At 31.8% G+C, this 23953-nt stretch overlaps 1 protein-coding gene across 1 annotated transcript in view; it reads right to left on the bottom strand.

Moving 5' to 3' along the window:
* LOC114327109 (glutamate receptor ionotropic, kainate 1-like) overlaps nucleotides 1-23953 on the bottom strand; it is a gene marked incomplete at its 5' end in the record, with an annotated part of 230488 nt that overhangs the window by 127562 nt on the left and 78973 nt on the right. The gene's annotated exons all lie outside the window — the stretch shown is intronic.

Here is a 23953-nt window from a genome sequence, read left to right on the forward strand (position 1 = left end):
AGCAAGAACAAACATGATAATAAGCTCAATAAAATTTGAACACCCTAAAATGCATAAAGTAACATGGAGGTCACCTGATCAGAAAACGTATAGCCAAATTGATCACATACTAATAAACAAAAGAAAACAATCTTCAATGAAGGACGTGAGAACTTTCAGAGGTGCGTGTGCGGATTCAGACCACTATATGGTCGCAGCCACCATAAGACAAAAAGTTAAAATCCAAACTAAACAGAAAAATCAGCAGAAAAAATGAATGTCAATAAATTGCAGAATGCAGATATTAGAAAAAAATATGGAGAAGAAGTAACAGTGCAAATAAGAGAGAAATATAAAGCAGAGGACATCAAATCAGAATGGGACATGATCAAAAAGTCAATAGAAGAAGCTGCAAAAAAGCAGGTAGGCAAACACCAGAAGAAAACAAAAAACGAATGGTATAACAACGAATGTAAAGAACTAACAGCACAAAAGGTGCAAGCAAGAATTAAATGGCTGAGAACGGATAAAGAGGAAGACAGAGAAAGTTATGAAAAATTAAGAAAGGACGCTAAGAAAATTATAAGACAAAATAAAAGAAGATGGTCAGATGAAAAGATGCAAGAAATAGAACAGGAAAGAACAAATAGAAACACGAAGCATTTCTATAAAAATATTAAAGAACAAACCAAAAAATACAAAGGTAAAACAAACGGAATAAAAAAATAAAGAGGGAATAGTCATTGTAGAAGACAATGCATATAGGCAGATCACTACAGAGAACTCTTGACGGAAGAATACACTGGAGAAGAAATGCATGAAGAAGAGGAAACGGTGGACGAAGAAGCAGACGAAATACACATTGCAGTCTCAAAAGAGCCAACAATAGATGAACTCGAGGAAGTAATACAGAAGAGCAAAAATGGAAAAGCTCCAGGAAAAGACGAAATTAACATGGAACTTATAAAATATGGAGGAAAGGAACTGAAGGAAAAAATACTATCACTATTGAAAAATATATGGAAGGAAGAGAAGATGCCAGAGGACTGGGAGATGGGGCAGGTAATAACAATACATAAAAAGGGAGACCAACAAATTTGTGAAAATTATAGAGGAATAACACTACTAAGCACAACATATAAAATATTGACTTCGATAATAAGAAAAAGATTGTCAGAGATCACGAAGAAGAGAGTGGGACAGTACCAATGTGGATTCACAGAAGGAAAATCAACAATAGATGCTATACACACAATAAAACAAATAATGGAAAAAGCAAATGAATACAAACTGCCATTAGAAATGCTATTCATCGATTTCAAACAGGCATTTGATTCGATTAAGAGAAAACAACTAATGATTGCCCTGGAAAAATTAAAAATCCCACATAAACTCAGAAAATTAATAAATATGACAACGAGAACTACCAAAATTAGCATAAAGACGAAAAGAGGCGAGACAGATGAATTCATTATAAATAAAGGAGTGAAACAAGGGGATGCCTTATCCACGACACTGTTTAATCTAGCTTTAGAATATGTACTACGAAATATAAACAAAGGAAACCTAAGAACAAGAGGTGGACAAATAATCGCATATGCAGACGACATTGTTATTATTGCAAAAAATAGAAACATAATGAAAGAAATGCTAGAAGAAATAAAAGAGAAAGGGGAGACAATGGGACTCACATTAAATGAAGAAAAGACGAAAATATTAAGACTAGGGAAAACAGCAATAAAAGGAAAAACCAAAATAGGAAGTTCAGAATTTGAAGATGTAGAACATTTCAAATACCTAGGAGTGACAATAAGCAAAACGGGTGAAAGAACACCAGAAATAAAAGAAAAAATATTGGCAGCGAATAAAGCTTATTTTGCAAATAAAACACTACTTAAAAGCAAAATACTGTCTATTAAAACCAAGATGAGAATGTATAACACCATAGTTAGACCAATATTATTATATGCAGCAGAAACAATGACGATGACTAAAAAAGATGAAGAAAACTTAAGAATAGTGGAGAGAAAGATCATGAGAACCATACTGGGACCAATCAGAACAGAGCAAAATGAATATCGAAGCCGAACAAATGCAGAGATTAAGAAAGTACTAAAAGAAGATATCGTGACCAAAATAAAGCAATGCAGAGTTAGATGGTTAGGTCACATCTGGCGGGTAGGAGATGAAGCAGTGACATATGCTATGATAGAATGGAATCCAGGAGGAAGAAAGAAAAGAGGAAGACCAAGATCAAAGTGGTTGCAAGAAGTTGAAGAAGACTTAAAAAACGCAGGAGTCAGAGAATGGCGGGGAAAAACTAGAGATAGGAAAAAATGGAGAGAAATCGTTAAGAGGATAACATAAGCAAAAGGGACTGATCCTCCTAAGAAATAGGATCTAGAAAGCTTACGCGACTTAGCCCCTTATCGGGGTGTACAGTAACTATATATATATAGCCATTACATGCAATTAGAATACTATACTTTTTCTACGACCTTTTTTATTTGGGTTAGTAGAAAATATAATTATCAACTATAGCATTTTTACTACAAAAGCGATATTACGTAGGTCAAAATTTTTGACGTAAGAGAACTGTCAAAACATTAGAATGTGACTTTTCAATGGCAATGGTGAAACATGGCAATAATGAAAAGTCACATTCTAATGTTTTGACAGTTCTCTTACGTCAAAAATTTTAACCTACGTAATATCGCTTTTGTAGTAAAAATACTATACTAACAATATTCAAAATCGAAAGATTGTATTTTTCATAAGAAAACATATTTTATATAACTATGGCAACACTGTTAGAATTGCCCTGTTTGAGCCAGTGTGCGTCTTGGAAGAGTGTTGCCATCGTATACGCTAAAAGCTGATTGGCTCCGCCATCTTTTGCTCAGATTTCCGGATTAATTTGGAAGGGGTAAACAGATGATGAGTTGTTTATTTTTCGTTTACTCTGGTTTAACCTCACTTAACTAGATAGATCGAGAAATATTAAATTACTATTACTATTATTCAGGTTGAAAAATGCCTTCTTCTAAGGTAAAAGGTTGCGAAGTCGATTGGGAAAAAATAATGTGAAAATGAATTCTTTCCCAAAAGAATCAGAACGACGGAAAGTGTGGATTAAAAATATAGGGTTAAAACAAGATCCAAACAAATATGCTGTTGTTTGTGAAGTAAGTTCTTCAAGTAAAATTAATTGAGTATTTGCATTTGATGCATTCTCTTTATAATATTTATATCATTAAAAAATATTGTATTCAATTTTTGAATGTTTAGGAACACTACTTCTGACATGTGGAAAAAAGTTGGCAAGATGGCAGCAGAAAATTAAAATGCAATGCTGTACCAACAATATTTAGAGAAGAAAGCGAAAGTATTTAATTATTTATATTGGTTTTTTGTTTATTCACCAATTTAACACCTATAGATATTTGTATAACAAGAGAGCGAAGTGCACCTTTTCCTCCCAAGAATAAAGTTTACTAGTTTACTACAGTAATCATTCAAGGGAGGAAAAGGCACTTCTCCCATGTTATACATTTTTCCACCTCCCTCAAATAAGTCATTTTTCCATTTTTAAAATATTTATATAACTGTTGATTGAATACATGAATCATAATTGAATACAGGAATTTATGTATTCAATCAACAATAGAACTAACAAAATTTATTAGAGAACTAAAACTAACAAGTAGGTACAGTATAACTATCAAATTATTAATGAAAAATTTTTAAATCAAAATAACAATTTACTGTTTTTACCATTTTGCAACATCTATAAATAAAATTTAAAATGTATGGATACTTACCTAATACAAAATAGAGTAATAGTATAGGGTGCCAATAAGTTATTTCATCTATGCTATGACATAGTATGACGTCAACATCACTTACTTTTACTCCCTAGGGATTAAAAGTACTTTGTTTCCCTAGGGAGAAAAAATATGACTATGCTCCCTACAATGAGGCCAGGAAATGTATACTTTGGATAGAGGTAGGTGGGAAAATCTGTTTTATTTAGTTATTGTGATTTGTTTCTTACAATTAGTTTGTTCTAGCACGAGTTTCAAACGGTCTGAAACCATTAGCGAATAGTGGACCAGCGCGAGTAGAGGGGATAGCACTCGTAACTGTATTATGTTCTCTCACTGATTAACTGTTTGCTGACTATAGTATTTTTACTACAAAAACGTTATTACGTAGGTCAACATTTTTGACGTAAGAGAACTGTCAAAACATTAGAATGTGACTTTTCATTATTGTGTGTTTATTATAAACATGGCAATAATGAAAAGTCACATTCTAATGTTTTGACAGTTCTCTTACGTCAAAAATTTTGACCTACGTAATAACGTTTTTGTAGTAAAAATACTATAGTTCGACTGTTTGCTAGAACAAACCTATTATTCAAACAAAATGTCCTCTACGTCAGACTGATCAGAATTTTAAAAATGTGTCATATCAATCAAATCAAAAAATTTAAAAAATTGTTCCTGTAACCATTTTTAGTGGAAATAATAACAGTACTTATATTGGATCAGAGAGCCACCCAATTCACTGTTAAAGTATGATAAACTAAAAGTTAAACTATTAGGCATGCACTTCATATTATACTTAATGAAATATAACCCACTGGTACTCGTACAAACTTGACGGCAAGCAAATTCAACAATTTTTTCCTCATTTATTAGTTTTTCACTACCGTTAAGTTTGGAAACAAGCGCTGTTGCCAAATAAAAACATATACAATCGGAAAAATGAAAGAATACCCATGAACGATCACATCAATCACATATTTTGTATTTGCTGTTTTTTTTTTCATAAATAATAAATGAGAGAGATAGATTATTAATAATCTGAATAATATGTGATTGATGTGATCGTTCATGGGTATTCTTTCATTTTTTCGACGGTATGTATTTACCACAGCAACTACAGATGACACTGTTTCTCTTTGTCTTTAAGAGTGTGAAACAAAGATAACTACAGTGGGAAAAATAAAGAATACCCATGAACGATCACATCGATCACTTATTTTGTGTTTCCTATCTTTTTCTATAACAAACGTTTATTATTTATAGAAAAAGACAACAAACATAAATTAAGTGATTGATGTGATCGTTCATGGGTATTCTTTCATTTTTCCAACTGTATCTGTAATATACGCTGAGCTCATAGGTAGAGGGGATAATTAAAAAATCGCGAGAGCCAGTATTGACAAGTCTGTAAACCTTTACTGGAAATTTGACATAAATGTCAAAGTGAATAATTTAAAATTGAAATTAAAAACATTAATTAGAAAAAATATTAGTTGGTCAAAGCTGTGGTATATATTTTTATCTTAAGTATACTTACGGTTTAAATACTGAATTAAGTTTTTTTAATATTTTGTAATATCTAATTATAATTAGATATAAATCATCTAAGCGCCATCTACACGATAATTGTGAATGTATCTCAAGTAAGAAATTAATATTTCATTAAGAGAATGTTAAAACAGTTAGCAAAATTTTTAAAAAATCGATTATAATTTAATTACTTTTTTGCGTTGTAAATATTAAGCGATAAAATTAAATAATAAATTTAAAAATTACTGGTGAAAATTAAATTAGTAATCCGCTAGGAGCGACACCAGCGAAGCTCAGAGCGTATAAGTGGGTGCGTTTGGACGACCATAGCGGCTGACTGTCAGCAGAAATCGGCTGAGTGGTTGTATCCAGCTGTGATAGGGAAAGCTTAGTAAATCTCTCAGCGGCTGACTTCCAGCGGTGACGTCTGACAGCTACTGCTGGCTCAGCTGTCCAGCCGCTGTGGTCATCCGAACGCACCCAGTGTCAGTCATGTTTTCCTATAGTATAGAAGGCTTAGATAGAAGGTTATGTAAGATTTTTGTTTGTTTATTTTTTCTTCTTCTTTTGTGGCCTTTGGAAGCTGTGCCCATTTAGCCAGCAACATTTCTTAAAATTAATGCCTAACTAAACCTACCATACAAGAAAACCATTACGAACCTAAACGACCAATCAAGGATACGGAAGGGAAAGTAAAGTTATTTAAAAAATAAACCGTTGTTAAAATATAAACTAAACAAATAAAATATAAATTGAAAACAATAATTTGACATTATAAATGTAACCTCCAATATTATGACAGACGTCAGTTACCATGACATCATATATTATACTCGTCACTAATTCTAGCCAATGAAATGCTTGCTGTAATAGGAATGGCATATGAAAAAAATCTGACTATTCTCTATATATTTTTTTCAAAATTTTTTTCAAAATTGTATAACTGAAATTCAGGAAATAGATTCTGCTCCACCTTTAGGTATAAAAAATATTTTGACGTTTTTTTTATTTAATACACAATTTAATTTACCATCTGATCATGAAGCTATAAGTAAATGGTGTGAATGTTGAACACATGAGGTAGAAGCTGCCATGTGGCAACTCTCCTGTATAATATATTTTATATTAGTTCACATAAATAGTTAATTTATTAAGTCTGTTGGCCATGGTTTCTTCAGTCACCGTTCAAATCTAGGAGGGGTATTTAGCAGTCTTGATTCGTTACTTGGATGATCCGTTGTCCATCAAGGAAGTTTCTTGTGATTATTCTAATTTCTTCCTCTACCAAGGATGTGGCAGAGTCATCTTGTATAGGGTTTTGTTCAAGTGTAAACACTTTTTTGCGCCAGTCCAGAGCTGTCTGCCAGCGCTGTCTTGAATAGAAAGGTGGTCTATTTTTCATGCCACTGGCATTCCAGTGAGACTGGCACCAGTTTCTGGATACATGTAAACGTTACTTTATTTTATGTAAATATTATTTTCATTCTAGAATCAAAGGGAGACTCTTTTAACAGTCAATTCAAAATAAATATTAATGCCTAAAAATCAAATTAGTAAAGTCGCTCACATGTCACTAGCAAAGAAACTTGTCAGCTTTTTGTTTCCGGTTGATTTGGACAGGTTAAGAATTTAAAGTGGTAACACTACATGTTAAATCAATCATTTTAAATTGTTTACAGTTTTACTTACAGTAGGAGATGTAACATAATTTTGTTTACCAGTATGCAAAAATTAAAAATCTTTCATAGATATTGATTCACCACTCAAGAACTAACAAATTGTGAAGAGCACAAATATGCCTGTACTTCGTTATCTGTCCAGGGCCGATATCAATTGATTGATTAATTAACAGTTTTTAGGTTTCCATACTTCTAAAGGAAAAACGGACCCTTATAGGCTCACTATATACTTATACTATGGCCAAAAAGCGGTAGTGAGAATAGAAGACATAACATCAGAAGAAATAGAAATGAAAAAAAAAAGGTGTTCGACAAGGGTGTATACGTTCACCAATATTATTTAATATATAGGTACTCGGAAGACATATTAAGTAAGACAATGGATGAAATAAACATAGGCATTAGAATTAATGGCATGATCATAAATAACCTGAGATACGCTGATGATACAGTTCTTTTAGCCGAATCACATGAAAACCTACAGATACTGCTTACTTAATAAAGTGACCGCAGTAAGTGGAGAATATGGACTATCACTTAACATAAGCTTTATTCCAGCAATGTTCCATTAATTTTATCTGTCTCTTCCACATTAACCAAGAAGAGGTGTTGAAATTTCTGATACACCAGCTATTCGTGATGAATAATGAGTAATACAGACTTAAAAATTCATACAGACCTAGCAGTCATTACTTAGCTTTTGATTAAAATTGACAAATCTAAACGCACAAGTGGTCTATTACTTTTCTGTCCAAAAAACGTTTATATGTTTTTTGTCATTTTGAATTAAACACCTATAAGTTCGTTTGTGCTTTATGTTTCTAGCTTGATTCTATTTTTGAAATTATTAGGTGCGATTGGAAAAAATGTGAGTTTTTTTATAAAACTAACAGTATGCACTATTGTGCACACAGACAATATAAAGTTAGTTGCTAAATCTTTCAAGTTACGTATCGGTGGAAATAAAGTGTGAACAAAATATATTGGTGTTTTTAGTAAAAATATGTTTTATAATTTTTTAATTTGTGCTATTTTTTAATGAAATTTTTTGGAAAGTAGTAAGTATTAAAATTTAATTTAATATTTAAATAAATTACAAATAAACTGTTTGTTTTGAATCTATTTATTTCCTTGAAATAGTTGAAATCATATATACAGTACACGCTCTCTTAACCAACCATGACGGGAGCTGCCCATAGGTCGGATAATCAAAAAGTTGGTTAAACCGAAAATCTTTAAAACCACCCTCAGAAAGACATTACATATGTAACTCTATTAAAAATATATATATATATATATATATATATATATATATATATATATATATATATATATATATATATATATATATATATATATATATATATATATATTTTATGATCTATAAACAAAAAAGTAGTATGTACATATAGTCCGTCAGCTATAACTTTTCCCATGGGTCACAATTCATTTTCAAACAAATTAAGTCAAAATATAAAGTGAAACGAATGTTGATGTGTATGTACATATGTAATTAACAATATCACTCACAAGACAAATTATGAAACTTGTATGACCTCTAATCTAAAAATAGTATCATCCAAAAAGGTGTAGGGTCGGTCGGTTAAGAGGGCGTCTACTGTAAGTATAACTTACATACATAAAAGTACACACACTATTTTTAATCCATGTTTAAACACTGGTTATGTCACTAGTATTAAAAGAGGCACCTAAACACATTTTGCAAATTAGCACAAAAACTAATCTTGTAAGTAACAGACCAGTTTAGCTCCAGCATCCTCATCTGATCTTCCCCCTTTTCTAGCAACAGTTTATGCCTGGGAGAATCCACCTGCAGAATAACTGATAAATGCTTATACTTTTCATTAACAATAACCATACTAACTCCTTCCACGCTATGTATTCTGCTTTACTATTTTGACCAGCTTCTTATCTTATTCCCAGTATCTTCCACACATCCGAACCTACATGACAACTCTCACCTTTTCTATAGAATTATCACAATACCGTTTTAGCTTTTTAAGAAGCAAATGATATTTTTACACAATCAGTGTGAAACCAATTATTGCAAGCTCCACTGCAGCCCGTCCATAATGAGACCAGAATTTTGTTTACAATGATTTGGTTCAGATTCATTTAGTTTCTGTTCTGTTATGAATGAATGTCTTTTTTCTACGAATCAATATTGCACTATCTATAGGCACTTCAGACTTTCTCAAAACAAGCAGTTCTAATAAGAGAACATAACATTAATTTAATCAAAATATAATTTTGCATTTTTTCATTTTTTGCAATGTTTCTATATAACCTCAATCTTCTTTTTACAACTGACAGTTATGTAAAATTTATATTTTTGTGTGCGACTAGGGCAACCAGTGATCACTGAGGGCGGCCATATTTTGCTCTGGTTTCCGGGCTTGGCTACACTCTCCCTGGACGCACTCTGGTTTGAGCTTACGAAACAATGAAACAGACAGTTGACATTAGTGTCATGGAATGGAGGTGGCTTTTAAAAATGAGACATATTTAAGGCAATTACACGAAAAGGAACGTGTGCTCTTAATAAAAATTTATTGTACAATCAACAGTAAGTAAAACAGAATTCATTGATATAAATTTCATATCCATAAGTCCTTTTACGGAATTAATAGCGATTGTTTATATTTACCTTTGAATAATGTCACTCTAAAAATGTCAAATGTTGAAATTTAAACGTAAAAAATATACTAACCCATTGTTACAGTTACAAATCCTTTAAACATTTTTCGAATTTAATTGTTGATATAAATTACAATGACTACTTTATTAAAATAACAAGTTAAAGTAATTTTATTTGCTAATATTTATATTAAATTGCCATGCACCACTTGAATCTAACTTCAACACGTGAGTAATGACCCGTGAGTAATGAACCATTACTCACGAGTAAAGTAATGGGTGTTATTATCTATTCAAAGACTGTCACTAAACATAAAGAAAACGAAATTCATGGTTATATCAAAGAAAAATATTAGAAGCATCAATCTACACGTAAATAATAAGACGATAGAACGAGTTCAGAATTATAACTATTTAGGGACGAACATTAGTGAAACAAACGATTATACCAAAGAAATCCGAATTAGAATAGAAAAGGCTAGAAGTGCATTCACTAATATGAAACAAATATTGTGTAGTAGATACCTCAGCCTAGATCTTAGAAAGCGCGTACTAAAATGTTATATATTTTCTGTTCTTTTGTATGGTGTGGAGACATGGACTCTCAATAAACAATGCCTCAATAGATTGGAAGCATTTGAGATGTGGACGTATCGAAGAATGCTGAGAATCTCCTGGACAGACAGAATAACCAATGAGGAAGTACTAAGGAAAATACAGAACAGCAGGGAGATACTGGATTCCATCAAAATAAGCAAACTTCAATACTTGGTCATATAACACGTGGTGACAGATATGAACTCCTAAAATTAATTATGCAGGGAAAGATTCAAGGAAGGCGCAGCATAGGTAGGAGAAAAATGTCCTGGCTGAGAAATCTCAGAGAATGGTTTGGATGCAGCTCAACTGAACTTTTTCGGGCTGTAGTGTCGAAAGTGAGAATAGCAATGATGATTGCCAACCTTCGTCGCGGAGATGGCACGTAAAGAAGAAGAAGATCTGTTCAAAAATAACGAATAATGAGCAGATTATTAAACGGTCGTAGAAAAAATATATTATTTAGTAGCAACCCAAAGCAAGAAATTGCAGAGATTACTAAAAGAGGTTTTGCGTTACCTATAATATTACATATCTGGAATGACGATTCTTCTCTCCTATCCTTAAATTAGGACGTCTCTGTCTGGCACTGACGTAATCGAAGCTTCAAACCGACAACGGGTAAGGCGCTTTCACATGTCAGCGAATATTCTTTGACATGTCTTATTTTTTCACAAGTGCAATTTTACTTTATTCCCCGCGGTTTTCACGTGTAGGGTTTAACAGAGTATACACAAAACAGTATATTGTATGAGGCAAAGAAGGGTGCAAATAAGGAAAATAGAAATATGTTATTGAAAAAAGGAAACGAAACTTTTACGTCTTTTATGATTTTTAATTTGAAAACATGTATGAAGTAAATTCTTTATTGGTTTTTAAAAAGAGTAAACAAAACTGAAGAATAAAATCTATATGAATGAAAATAATGAAGATGATAAAAACAAAGATGTCAGAACATATATATGTCGAGCAGATCATATCCTCCACAGACTCCCGTTAAAATAACAAAAGACACACTAATATCTATAAGATTATAAACATATCTGTAAAAATAGTATATACAGACAAAACCTAATAGACCGGGCAGTATCGTCGCCCCCCGCTAGCGAAATTATTCCGATTCGATTTTTTTGCGTAAACTTACTCAAAAAGATGTCCTTATAACATATCTACAGGGTGCCGGGCGGTGCCGTGGTCGAAAAATTGTTATAACAATTTTTTTAAACAAATTCACAAAAATGATTTTTTCATTTCGAACAAAATTTTTTTAGATAAATTGGCGTATTTTAAGTAAAAAAGGTCTCTTGTCATTTTTTTCTAAAATTGATTGTTGTCGAGTTACATGCGATTAAAAATTTGAAAAATGCGAAAATGGCTATTTTCAAGGCTTAATAACTCGTGTAAACATTATTATTATGCAATTCAAAAAGTGACCAAATCAAGTTTCAAACCTCTTCTTGAAGGTCCTGAAGAGATCTTTGTCATTATTTTATTACAAAGCTGTTATTTTTAATTATTAACAATTAGCGCTATAGTCCAGGATGTAGCCGTCGCCCCCGTTAGTGAAATTATCCCGATTCCATTTTTTTGCAGAAACTTACTCAAAACGAGGTTCTTATAACTTATAACATATCCACAGGGTGCCAGGTGGTGCCGTGGTCGAAAAATTGTTTAAACAATTTTTTTAAACAAATTCAGAGAAATATATTTTTTTATTGCGAACAATTTTTTTTAGATAATTTGGGTTATTCTGAGCAAAAAAGGTCTCATGTGATTTTTCTATAAAATTGATTGTTGTCGAGTTATATAGCCATTTTCGCATTTTTCAAATTATAAATCGCGTATAATTCGACAACAATCAATTTTAGAAAAAAATCACAAGAGACATTTTTTGCTCAGAATGTCCCAAATTATCTTAAAAAAATTTGTTCGAAGTAAAAAAATTATTTTTGTGAATTTGTTTAAAAAAAATTGTTTAAACAATTTTTGACCCCGTCACCGCCCGGCACCCTGTGGATAGGTTATAAGGACCTCGTTTTAAGTAAGTTTCTGCAAAAAAATGGAATCAGAATAATTTCACTAACGGGGGCGTCGCGATACATCCTGGACAATAGCGCTTGATTTGGTGACTTTTTGAATTTGATAATAATAATGTTTAATCGAGTTATTAAGCCTTGAAAATGGCCATTTTCGCATTTTTCAAATTTTTAATCGCATATAACTCGACAACAATCAATTTTAGAAAAAAATGACAAGAGACCTTTTTTGCGCAGAATAAGCCAATTTATCTAAAAAAAATTGTTCGAAACGAAAAAATTATTTTTGTGAATTTGTTTAAAAATAGTATATTGTGCAACAAGTGCAGAAAGGTACTAATTTCTCACGAGTTTGAAAAGTTGCGGTACGAGCGCAAGCGAGTGCCGCAATTCAAACGAGTGAGAAATTACCTTTCTGCACGTGTTTCACACTATACTTTTTCTACAAGCACAGTTTTTCCTAAAAATAAAAATCACAATTTCCAAACGACGATTAATTATAATAGGTACCTATCTGATAAATTTTAAACTGTATTTAATTAATACCTACTAATCAATTTAAATTCCTTATACCTAAATAAATTGCACAGAAATCAGTTAAAAAATTAATGCACTGCCTTAATTTGTTTAAATTTAAACAATTATTACACATTATTGACATTATATTTATGCACTCACGGATTTACACAAAACCTACTTCATTCGACGTCTCTTGCACACGTTGCTAAATCCTTATTGGTTATTTGATAATTATAAAATGTTTAATAAGAATAAAATTGTAAAATAAAACAGTTGTAACATCCATAATTTAGTTTCTATGCTATAGTTAAATATAATAATTGTCTTATAGGTTATATATTTGTCTAAAGTTTAACCACGGATGTAAACAGAATATAACGTTACTCAGAATGCGGTAGTCCACGGATGTAAACAGAATATAACGTTACTCAGAATGAGGTAGTCAACTGTGCAGAAAAGAACTTTGCGGCACAGAAACGTCACTTTGCGGCACAGAAACGTCACTTTTCTGCACACTAATGTCAAATATCTTATACTGTGAGAAAATATCAAGTTTGCTAACATAAAACCGTGCAGAAAAGTGCACTTTGAATAGTGGTTGTAGAAAAAAATTGTTTTAACAATTTTTCGACCACGGCACCGCCCGGCACCCTGTGGATATGTTATGAGGACTTCTTTTTGAGTAAGTTTGTGCAAAAAAATCGAATCGGAATAATTTCTCTAGCGGGGGCGACTATACTGCCCAGTCTATAATGTCTAAAGGCAACACTAGATTTTTTAAAAGTTAAAATTAAAAAATTAAAATATTGGCAGTTTGAAAAATCTGCCAGGTTAAAATCAGTCGAAAAATACCCTTTTAATTTTGAATTAAATTTTCTTTTTCAAAATAACTTAAAAATTATTTGAAATACCAAAAATCTTAATCATAAAAAAGTCGCATTTTCTTTTCTAAATATTTTGTACTTTTTTGTTTTTCTGTAAGACAAAAATTGGTTGATATAGCTGTTCAAAATGTTAAGTACACTCGTGTTTAGTGACTCTTTCAAGCCCTTTCATTTACAGCCCTTTAAAAAATAAGGACTTTAAACCGTTCTCCGATTTTTACCAAAAAATAAGGGAGCAAATTTATTTTGAGTGTAATTTGTTTACTTTTGATGCTAGAAATTTTTTTATAAAATAAAAATGAAGCCTTTTTAAACAATTTAAAAAACCTGAAATGAGTTTTTCCCATAAATTGCTTCGTGTTTAGATTATTTCACATTAAAATATTCGATTTGAAATCTGGCGAATATGAACCTATCTTTCATTAGCTATAACTCTCCTTTTACTAGGTCTAAAGACCTCACGCATATACTATTTTTTTTTCACTTTTTTTCAGGCTATATTTTTGCAGGGAACATTTTCTTTGACAAAATATTTACTTTTTGAGTTATTTGCGAAAAACCGTCTAAAAGCATGGTTATTTTGTGAAAAAATGAACCTATTAACTCACAAATAACTCGAAAAATACTGACCTAATGAAAAAACTCTATAGAATAGAAGTTGCTTAAATTTAGTTAGTTTATCCATTTCCGGACTTTTTGGAAGTATATTTTTGCACCCCCGAGAAGGGGTGAAATCCACCCCCAGGGAAAAAGCGCATATCGGCACAATATCACTTTTTTTGACTTGTCAGCTATGTGTATGTATGCCAAATTTCATGTCAATCCAAGTGGTTCTTTAAAATTTAGAAGTTTTGCAATATTTTACCGTTAAAGAACGTACTACAGGGCTGATATATTCGAAATATGTTGAAAGGGAATTTTTTTTAATGATTTCTTTTCTTTATAGGATCAGTACTTACTCGAGGTTTGTACAGACAGGCAGAATATTTTAGATCTTTATTTGCTAAACTTGACGACAATGAACCACCAACAGCAGAAGTGAGGATAAAGGAAGAAATAAACATTGAGGAGAGAGAGGTAGAGAAAGAATTAAGAAAATATAAAAATAAAAATCACCAGGAGAGGACAGAATACCAAATAAACTCCTAAAGTACGGATGACAATCTGACCAAACAAATATAACTAATCTAAAAGATTATAGAACAAACCATAATACCACAAGAATGTAAATGAAGCATCCTACTACCTCTCTTCAAAAAGCGAGACAAATCAGACCCGAAAAATTACAAAGGAATTAATTTATTAACAACAGCACTAAAATTAATAACCAAAGTGATAACAAATAAACTGAATGAAATTATAACACTAGCAGAAGAACAAAGAAGTTTTAGGTCGGAATCTTTAAATTCGAACCACGTTGGAAGAGTCCTGTGTTGCCCTGGGTAATATCTAATAACCCATGTTGAGCTGCCCCCCCCCCCCCACTTACAAAAATCAAAAAACAAATAGCCCTGATTTATGAGCTATTTATGAGCTCTCATATTCCGCAAACTAAAAATTTTGAGCTCGTTCCACTGAGCAGGAATTTGATACTTTATTAGGTGTAGGTGTAGGTTTACTAGTAGTGGGGGGGGGGGCTGAGTCAGCCCCCCCCCACTACTTAAAAATAGGAATATTGAATCGGTTTTTGCAGCAGAATTACGAGCTATTTATGAGCTCTTGAAATTATATAGTTTCAATTTTTGGGCTCATCCCCTTCACCCTCAAACAACCCTTTAATTGATTTAAGTTACGAGAAAAATGCTGAGAAAACATAAAATATATCGTATTGCGGATATAATTCCTATAGCGTATATACTCTAAGAATAAACTATTAAATCACGTGTATTTCGATTATTGAGCTACAACCCCTTCGCAAGAAAACCACCCTATCTTCCCGGCTTAAGAGAAAGTTGTACTTCAAATGCATTAAATTAATTATTTGGCGACTACATATCATTTAATAATTTATAAGGTTCCAAATTACGCGCATTTAAATCAGCAAATTGCCATTTATTTTGTATAGTGCAGTCACTGAAAGTAAAAATCAACGATTACCTTCAATTGCGGTGAACCTTTATCGATTTTTACGAAAATTGGTCAGTGGTTAGAGGATACCTCAAGAAACAAAGGTGACATGGTACCACCTTGCGCCTTTACCCTGAGGGTGGATACCGCCCCTTCTCGGGGGTGAAAATTATTTTATAAAAAATAACTACACAAATCTATAAAAGAACAAATTATAATTAAAATTTATTATATAAAGTTATTAAAATAAGTCAATACTTATTAAGTTATTAAAGATTAAAAATTTTAATTATTCGTGAAAAAAATGCATGCTTTGAAGCGGTTTTTCGTAAATCACTGAAAAAATGTAAGTTTTTACAAAAAAGTTAATAGTAGTTTTACTCGTATAGCTTATATTCTAAGAATAAACTCTTAAATCACGCTTAAATACCGAAATTGAAGGTAATCGTTGATTTTCACTTTCAGTGACTGCACTATACAAAATAAATTGCAATTTACTGATCTAAATGCGCGTAATTTGGAAGCTTATAAATTATTCAATGATATGTTGTCGCCAAATAATTAGTTTAATGCATTTTAAGTACAACTTTCTCTTAAGCCGGGAAGATAGGGTGGTTTTCTTGCGAAGGGGTTGAAGCTCAATAATCGAAATGCACGTGATTTAATAGTTTATTCTTAGAGTATATAAGCTATAGGAATTATATCCGCAATACGATATATTTTAAGTTTACTCAGCATTTTTCTCTTAAGTTAAATCAATTAAACGGTTGTTTGGGGGTGAAGAGGATGAGCTCAAAAATCGAAACTATATAATTTCAAGAGCTCATCAATAGCTCGTAATTCTGCCGCAAAAACCGATTCAATATTCCTATTTTTAAGAAGTGGGGAGGGGCTGACTCAGCCCCCCCACTAAAGTATAAAATTCCTGCTCAGTGGAACGAGCTCAAAATTTTTAGTTTGCGGAATATGAGAGCTCATAAATAGCTCATAAATCAGGGCTATTTTTTTTTTGATTTTTACAAGTGGGGGGGGGCAGCTCAACACGGGTCTAAGAATACTTACATCACTAAGTATTATTAAAAATATGTACGTAATACAACAATTTACAACATTTAAAGGGTTTTTACCCAAACCATTTAATTGGCTCAGGCATTCAATTTTTTGTAAGTATGACCTCTTGCATATTTTAAGTCAACTTTTTAAATCATTTTTTTTGACTAATTCGGTTATACTTATAGTCCTTAAGCCCACATATAAAATTATTATTTATGACCACACCGTCGAAACTTTTTGTACTTGTTATTTGGGTAGAGTAGGACAAATTTGGAGCTTGGCGCATTATCGTAGTGGGGCGTTTGTCTGTCGAGCTGTCACGTTGTCAAGTTGTCAATTCTATGCAAGAAAAAAAAATTATAACCATATTGGTCATTTTATTTTAATCAATGGTTTTTATTATATAAACATCGAAAACAATTTTGTCGGACAAAAATATTGGGCCATATGACGCGTCGGACACCCCAAATATGTCAAATTTATGAAAATAATTAATTTATTACCACATGGCTAATTTGAAAAGAATCTACCATAACTCCTTTTTACAATAATGTGGTAAACTTGTCGGACAATTTTCACGGGCCTTTTGCGCAGTCGCATGAACCGAAGATGTCAATTTCCTGGAATTTTTTTATTTACCACCATTTTTTCGACAAAAATAGAAGGTTATAAGTAATTATATTCTAAATCAAAAAATCTAAGTGCGCTACAAAAATATTGGGGCAAATCGACAGTCGGACAAAAAATTAAATTTTTACCAGTAAACTATACTTTTAAATTATGCTGGGTTAGTGCATCCCTTATCTTTACAACCATTTTTCCGACAAAATAGTAGGTTTCAAGTAATTAATTATATTATTAAACAAAAAATGTAATTTTCTGAAAAAATGTTGGGGCAAGCGAAGAGAAAACTTAATTCTTTTAGGTTATCGACGCCCTTAAGAGCAGGCATTGTCAAAAAAAATTAAAACAATTATTCTCGGTTACCTTTGAATCGATTTAGCTAAAAATTGGTACACACACTAAGTACAATATTTAAAAGAGTGTGACGTAGAGTTGTACCCAACATTTTCCAAAAAAATTTCCGATAAGAGGGAAAATTTTGGAAAAATTTTGATCTGAAAATTTGTGTACATTCTTATGTAATTCTCATAATTTTATGGTAGATTCTGTTAAAATTAGCCATGTGGTAATAAATATATTATTTTCATAAATTTGACATACTTAGCGTGTCCGACGCGTCATATGGCCCAATATTATTGTCCGACAAAATTGTTTTCGCTGTTTATATCATAAAAACCATTGATTAAAATAAAATGACCAATGTGGTTATACATTTTTTTTTGCATAAAATTGACAACTTTGTGACAGCTCGACAGACAAACGCCCCACTACCATAATACGCCAAGCTCCAAATTTGTCCGACTCCACCCAAATAACAAATACAAAAATTTCGACGGTGTGGTCATAAATAATAATTTTATATGTGGACCCAAGGACTATTATTGTAGGGCTTTTAGTAAAACTGATGATGGATTTTTTATTCCGAAAACGTTATGTGATTTAATGCAACCCTTACTTAGTGAATTTTAAATATTCCTTTTGTCGGTCAGACGGCTCAGTGGGCTGAGGCGCGCTCGATCGACAAGTCTAGCGGATTTACGATCGAGGTTCGAGTCCCAGCCCGGTCATTTGAAAAATAAAAGGGCCAACGTCGTAGTATAAAATTCAAAAAAACCTACGACTTGGTCTGGAATAAACTGGTGTCTGATCGGCCCATAGTGAAGCGGTACGGCAAGGGATAAGGGCTTGCGGCTTGGTGATACTCCTTCATAGATCCCTACCGCGGCGTTGACGACTAAGAACGGTGTATATACATATATAGAGGGTGTCCAAAAACTCTACTGACAAACGAAGACAGGAGGTTCCTCAGATAATTTTAAGACAATTTAACCAAATTCACCTTGACCGAAAATGCTTCCTAAGGGAGTTAGAGCTCTTTCAAGATGGCGTCTTGTAATTAGTTTTTCTTAAATACCTTCAGAACGCATCTAGTTAGAAAAACGAAAATTGGTACACACATTTATCTTCCAGCATTAAATCGGTTACATCTATTGTGGATTTCTACTACCAGTCATAGGCGTACGTTTTGGGTGGGGCAACGGTTATTTTATTGCATAACTTTTTTGTCTTTAACTTTTAAGCATTTTTGATACCGGTACTTGATTATTAAATTGCGAGGTATTCTAGTACTAAAGTGAGGTACTCTTGCTTTAAGTCGGTAGAACACACCGTTTTCTAGAAAAATCGATTTGAAAATTTTTCGTTTCCTGAATTTGAAAAAAATTGAAAAAAAAATTAAAAAAAAAACGGTGTATTTTACCAACTTAAAGCAAAAGTAGCTTTGACTACTAAAATACCGCATAATTTAATAATCTAGTGTCAAAAATTCTTAAAAATTAAAGACAAAAAGTTATGCGATAAAATAACCGTTGACCTACCCAAAACGGACGCATATGAGCGGTACTAGAAATTTGCAATTAATGAAATCGATTCATATCTGGAATACAAATAAACGTACCAGTTTCCGTTTTTCTAAATAGTTTTTTTTTATTTATTTTGATATTCAAAAAACGAAAAATGTTAAAATCGGATTTTCTAGAAAACAATGTATCCTATCGACTTAAAGTAAGAGTATCTTTTAGTACTGTAATACCTTACATTTTAATAATCCAGACTCAATAATGCTTAAAAATTAAAAACAAAAAAGTTATGCGATAATATAACTGTTGCCCTACCCACAACGGTACTATGACCGGTACTAGAAATTTGCAATAGATGGAATCGATTTATTAGTGGAGTCACTGAAGGTGGATATGAGCTATTACCTCCGATTTCGTTGAACCTCCAGCGATTTGCATGAAAATTGGTGAGTGGTTAGAGAATATCTCAAGGAACAAAGGTGATATGGTGCCAACCTGCGCTTTTACCCTGGGGGTGGATGCCACCCCTTCTCGAGGGTGAAAATTATTTTATTAAAAATAACCCTATAATTCGATAGAGGGACAAATTTCAAGCAAAATTCGTTATATAAAGTTATTAAAATAAATCAAAATTTTTGAGTTATTAAAGATCAAAGATTATAACTTTTCTTGAGAAAAATGCATGTTTTTAACCAATTTTTCATCAATAACTCAAAAATAAGGTTTTGAAAAAAGGTATAATTACCAAAGTTATACTGTTACCTGTTACTGTAACGTACAAAGTTACCTGTATACGCTTTTTGAAAACTCTATTATGATTTTTATACATTAAACAAATAGGCCATTAAAATATCATATTTATTTATTTCCGCACACGATTACTTAATTTTTTATAAAAAAATCAAATTTGACTATGAATTAAAAGTTTGGTAAAGTGAACCATAGATTTAAAAAAATCAACTTTTATTACAAATATTAATTTTTTTGAACAAATATTTAATTTGTGTTACCACCCACTCAACTAACTTATTCAAAACTAGAGAAAAATCAGGTCCCACTTTAAAAAATTAGTTCGTTTGGGTCTTAGAAAAAATTTCACCCTGTATACGCTTTTTGAAAACTATAATATGAATTTTACAAATTAGACAAATAGGCAATTAAAATGGCGTATTTATTTTTTTTCCCACACGATCACTTAACTTTTTATTAAAAAATCAAATTTGTCAAAATCGGAATTTTAACCTAAAAATAAAATCACTCGCTACAACTCTGTTCCATTTTAATATTTTTTTTTTCTGAAATTTTTACAGCACATATCTCTTACCATTGTGAAGACTATGAAAATTGTTGTAGACTTTCAGTCTTCTTCTCGTAAAAGTTATGAATTTTTAAAAATAATAGTTGTAGATTCATGAATTGCAAAGTTAAATCACAAAAATTAAGTAAAAAAATTTAAAATTTATCTATTTGATCACGTCTATGTTAAACTATAGAGTCCAAAAGAAGTGTTATGGGGAGTTTTAGATCTAGACGTGTTATAGAAAAAAAAATTGTAAAACTTTTAATTTTAAGAAAGACGTTGTTTTGTAAATTAATTTTTGTAAAAATAGTTAATTTTTTTAAATCTATGCAAAAACTTTGCCAAACTTTTTAGTCCGTTCTTTAACGGTAAAATATTGCAAAACCTCTAAATTTTAAAGAACCGCTTGGATTAGCATGAAATTTGGCATACACATAGCTAACAAGTCAAAGAAAAAAAGTGATATTGTGCCGATATGTGCTTTTGCCCTGGGGTTGGTTTTCACCCCCTCTTGGGGGTGAAAAAATATTCGTCCAAAGAAAGTCAGGAAATGGATAAACTGGCTAATTTTAAGTGACTTTTGTTCTATAGAGTTTTTTCACTAAGTCAATACTTTTCGAGTTATTTGACAGTGAATATGTTCATTTTTTCAACAAAATTACCACGCTTTTAGACGGTTTTTCGCAAATAACTCAAATACTAAGTATTTTGTCGAAAAAACATTCTTAGCAAAAATATATCCTGTAAAAAATTTAAAAAATGGTGTATATATCACGTCTCTACACTTAGTAGAAGCAGAGTTATAACTAATGAAAAATAGGTTCATATTCGTCAAATTCCAAATGGAACACTTTAACGTGAAATTACCAAAAACGAAGCACATTTCGGGGAAAACTCATTACAACTTATTTAAAGTGTTTAAAAAGAGCTTCATTTTTGTCTTATAAAAAAAAATTCTAGCATCAAAATTAAACAAGTTACGCTCAAAATAAAGTTAGTCCCTTTTGGTTTTGGTAAAAAAATCGAGAAAATCACCCCCTAATTAGTATCTTAAATTAACTTAATCGTTACGACTTCACAATTTTCTTGACTCGTGTATATATTGTTTATATGATCTGTAAGTTTCATCGGCTCAAAGTCCTTATTATTGAAAGGGCTGTAGTTAAAAGGGGTTGAACGAGTCACTGATCACGAATGTATGCAAATTTAGAAACACCAAATCTCAATCAATTTTTGTCTAACAGAAAAACAAAAAAATACATGATATTCAAAAAAGCAAATCTGACTTTTTTTGTTTTTCGAGATTTTTGGTATCTCTAACAATTTTTAAGATATTTTAAAAAAAAAGCACATTTTTAAAAATTTTAATTTTTTAAAATTTTATTTTGAAACCAAATTTTTTCAAAAATAAGTATGTACTTTAAATCGATGAAACTTACAGATCATATAAACACAACATAAGTAAAATAATTTGTGGAGCGGTAACGATTAATTTCATTTAAGTGGCTAATTAGGGGCTGGTCTTCACCCCTTAAGTCATCAATTATCGGCGGAAATGAGTTCAATTTTGTTACTAGGGGATTTTTGGGGTCGCTGAAAACGAATCTGATGTAGTAAGTGATCTCCGTATTATCTGGTGCCAAGGGTACCTACTGTATACCTCGTCATTAAAATTCTTTAAAAAATTAGTCAAAAATCATTACACGGGGGTTTTTGGGGCCACTAACGACGAATATGACATCGGAAGTGATTTTCGGTGTAGGGAAAACTGGGTAACAGTGAGACACTTTTTTTCATTTAACCATAAGTCCACTACTATAACATGCATATTCAAAATTTCTTTAGGATTGTACTCTCACATGTCTTCATTGCACAAAAAGAGTCAAATTTGAAAAAAGCTCCGTGTGTTTAGTTTGTATTCGACACATAAGGTCAAGTAACTTGAAGTCAAGTTGTCAATTGTGTTACACATTCATGGGTATGGGTAACAGCGAGACAGTATAATATTTATATAAAAGAATATATAAAAAAATTTAAGTTGCAAAATATTTATTTATATGAAAAAAAAATATAAAAAAACAAATTTAAGTTACAAAGTACATACTTATTAATTAAAAAAATTGTGATTGAAAATTAACGTACACTTATTAAATTAAAATTTATTTCGAATGAGAACAATGAATTTTGCCGTTTAGTATGACTATATCAAACTGCCTTGGCGATCTCATCCTAATGTCTTTTACTAGAAATTTTAGAAAAAAATACAAAATGTAATTTTTTTTTATAACATCTGGGTAACAGTGAGACATGTCTCAATGTACCCCGTCTCACTGTTGCCCATTTGCCATAAAATTTAAAAAATATTATTTTTATTATTATAAAACTTAGTTTGCTTTGGTAAACTATGGCGTCATGTTTACTAATCTACACAGAATGTCATGGTAATACTAGAAAAATCCTATTAATTAACATTCTTTTATAAAAAATTTTCAGAACATCGGTATGATTTTATATTACTTAGTGCTCACAAAACACACTCAATCACGATAAATGCTAAACTGAAACTGCACGGCTGCCGAACATATTAGAAATAAGTAACATTAGATACAGCAATCACGCACAAGTAATGATATCTACACAGGGCGAAAAGGAGGGAAGATATTTCAAGTGTCTCTGCTACCCATGTCTCACTGTTTAGCTCTCTTGTGGAGTTTTCGGCAAAAAATGTATTACAAAATTAGTCAAAAATAATTACTCGGGGGTTTTTGGGGACGCTAACGACTAATATGACTAGGAAGTGATCTCCGGAATACCTGGTGCCCAGGGTACCTACTTCTTACGGAGTTTTCGGAAAATTCAATAAAAAATTAGCCAAAAATCATTACTCGGGGGGTTTTGGGTCGCTGACGACGAATATGACATCGAAGTATTCTACAGAGTACCTGGTACCCAGGGTATCTACTGTTTACCTCGTTTTCTGGAGTTTTTGGCAAATTCATTAAAAAATTAGTTAAGACTCATTACTCAGGGGTTTTTGGGGTCTCTGACGACGAATATGACATCGGAAGTGATCTCCTGAGTACCTGATACCCAAGATACCTAATGTTTACCTCGTCTTCCGAAATTTTTTGTAAATTCATTAAAAAAATTAGTCAAAAATCATTAGTCACGAGATAAACAGTAGGTACCCTGGGCACCAGGTACTCCGGAGATCACTCCCGATGCCATATTTGTCGTCAGCGGCCCCAAAAACCCATTGAGTAATGATTTTTGACTAATTTTTTAATGAATTTGCCGAAAACTCCCGAAGACGAGGTAAACAGTAGGTACCCTGGTCA

This window comes from Diabrotica virgifera, chromosome 7 (assembly GCF_917563875.1).
Source record: "Diabrotica virgifera virgifera chromosome 7, PGI_DIABVI_V3a".
In the NCBI taxonomy this organism is placed as follows: Eukaryota; Metazoa; Arthropoda; class Insecta; order Coleoptera; family Chrysomelidae; genus Diabrotica; species Diabrotica virgifera.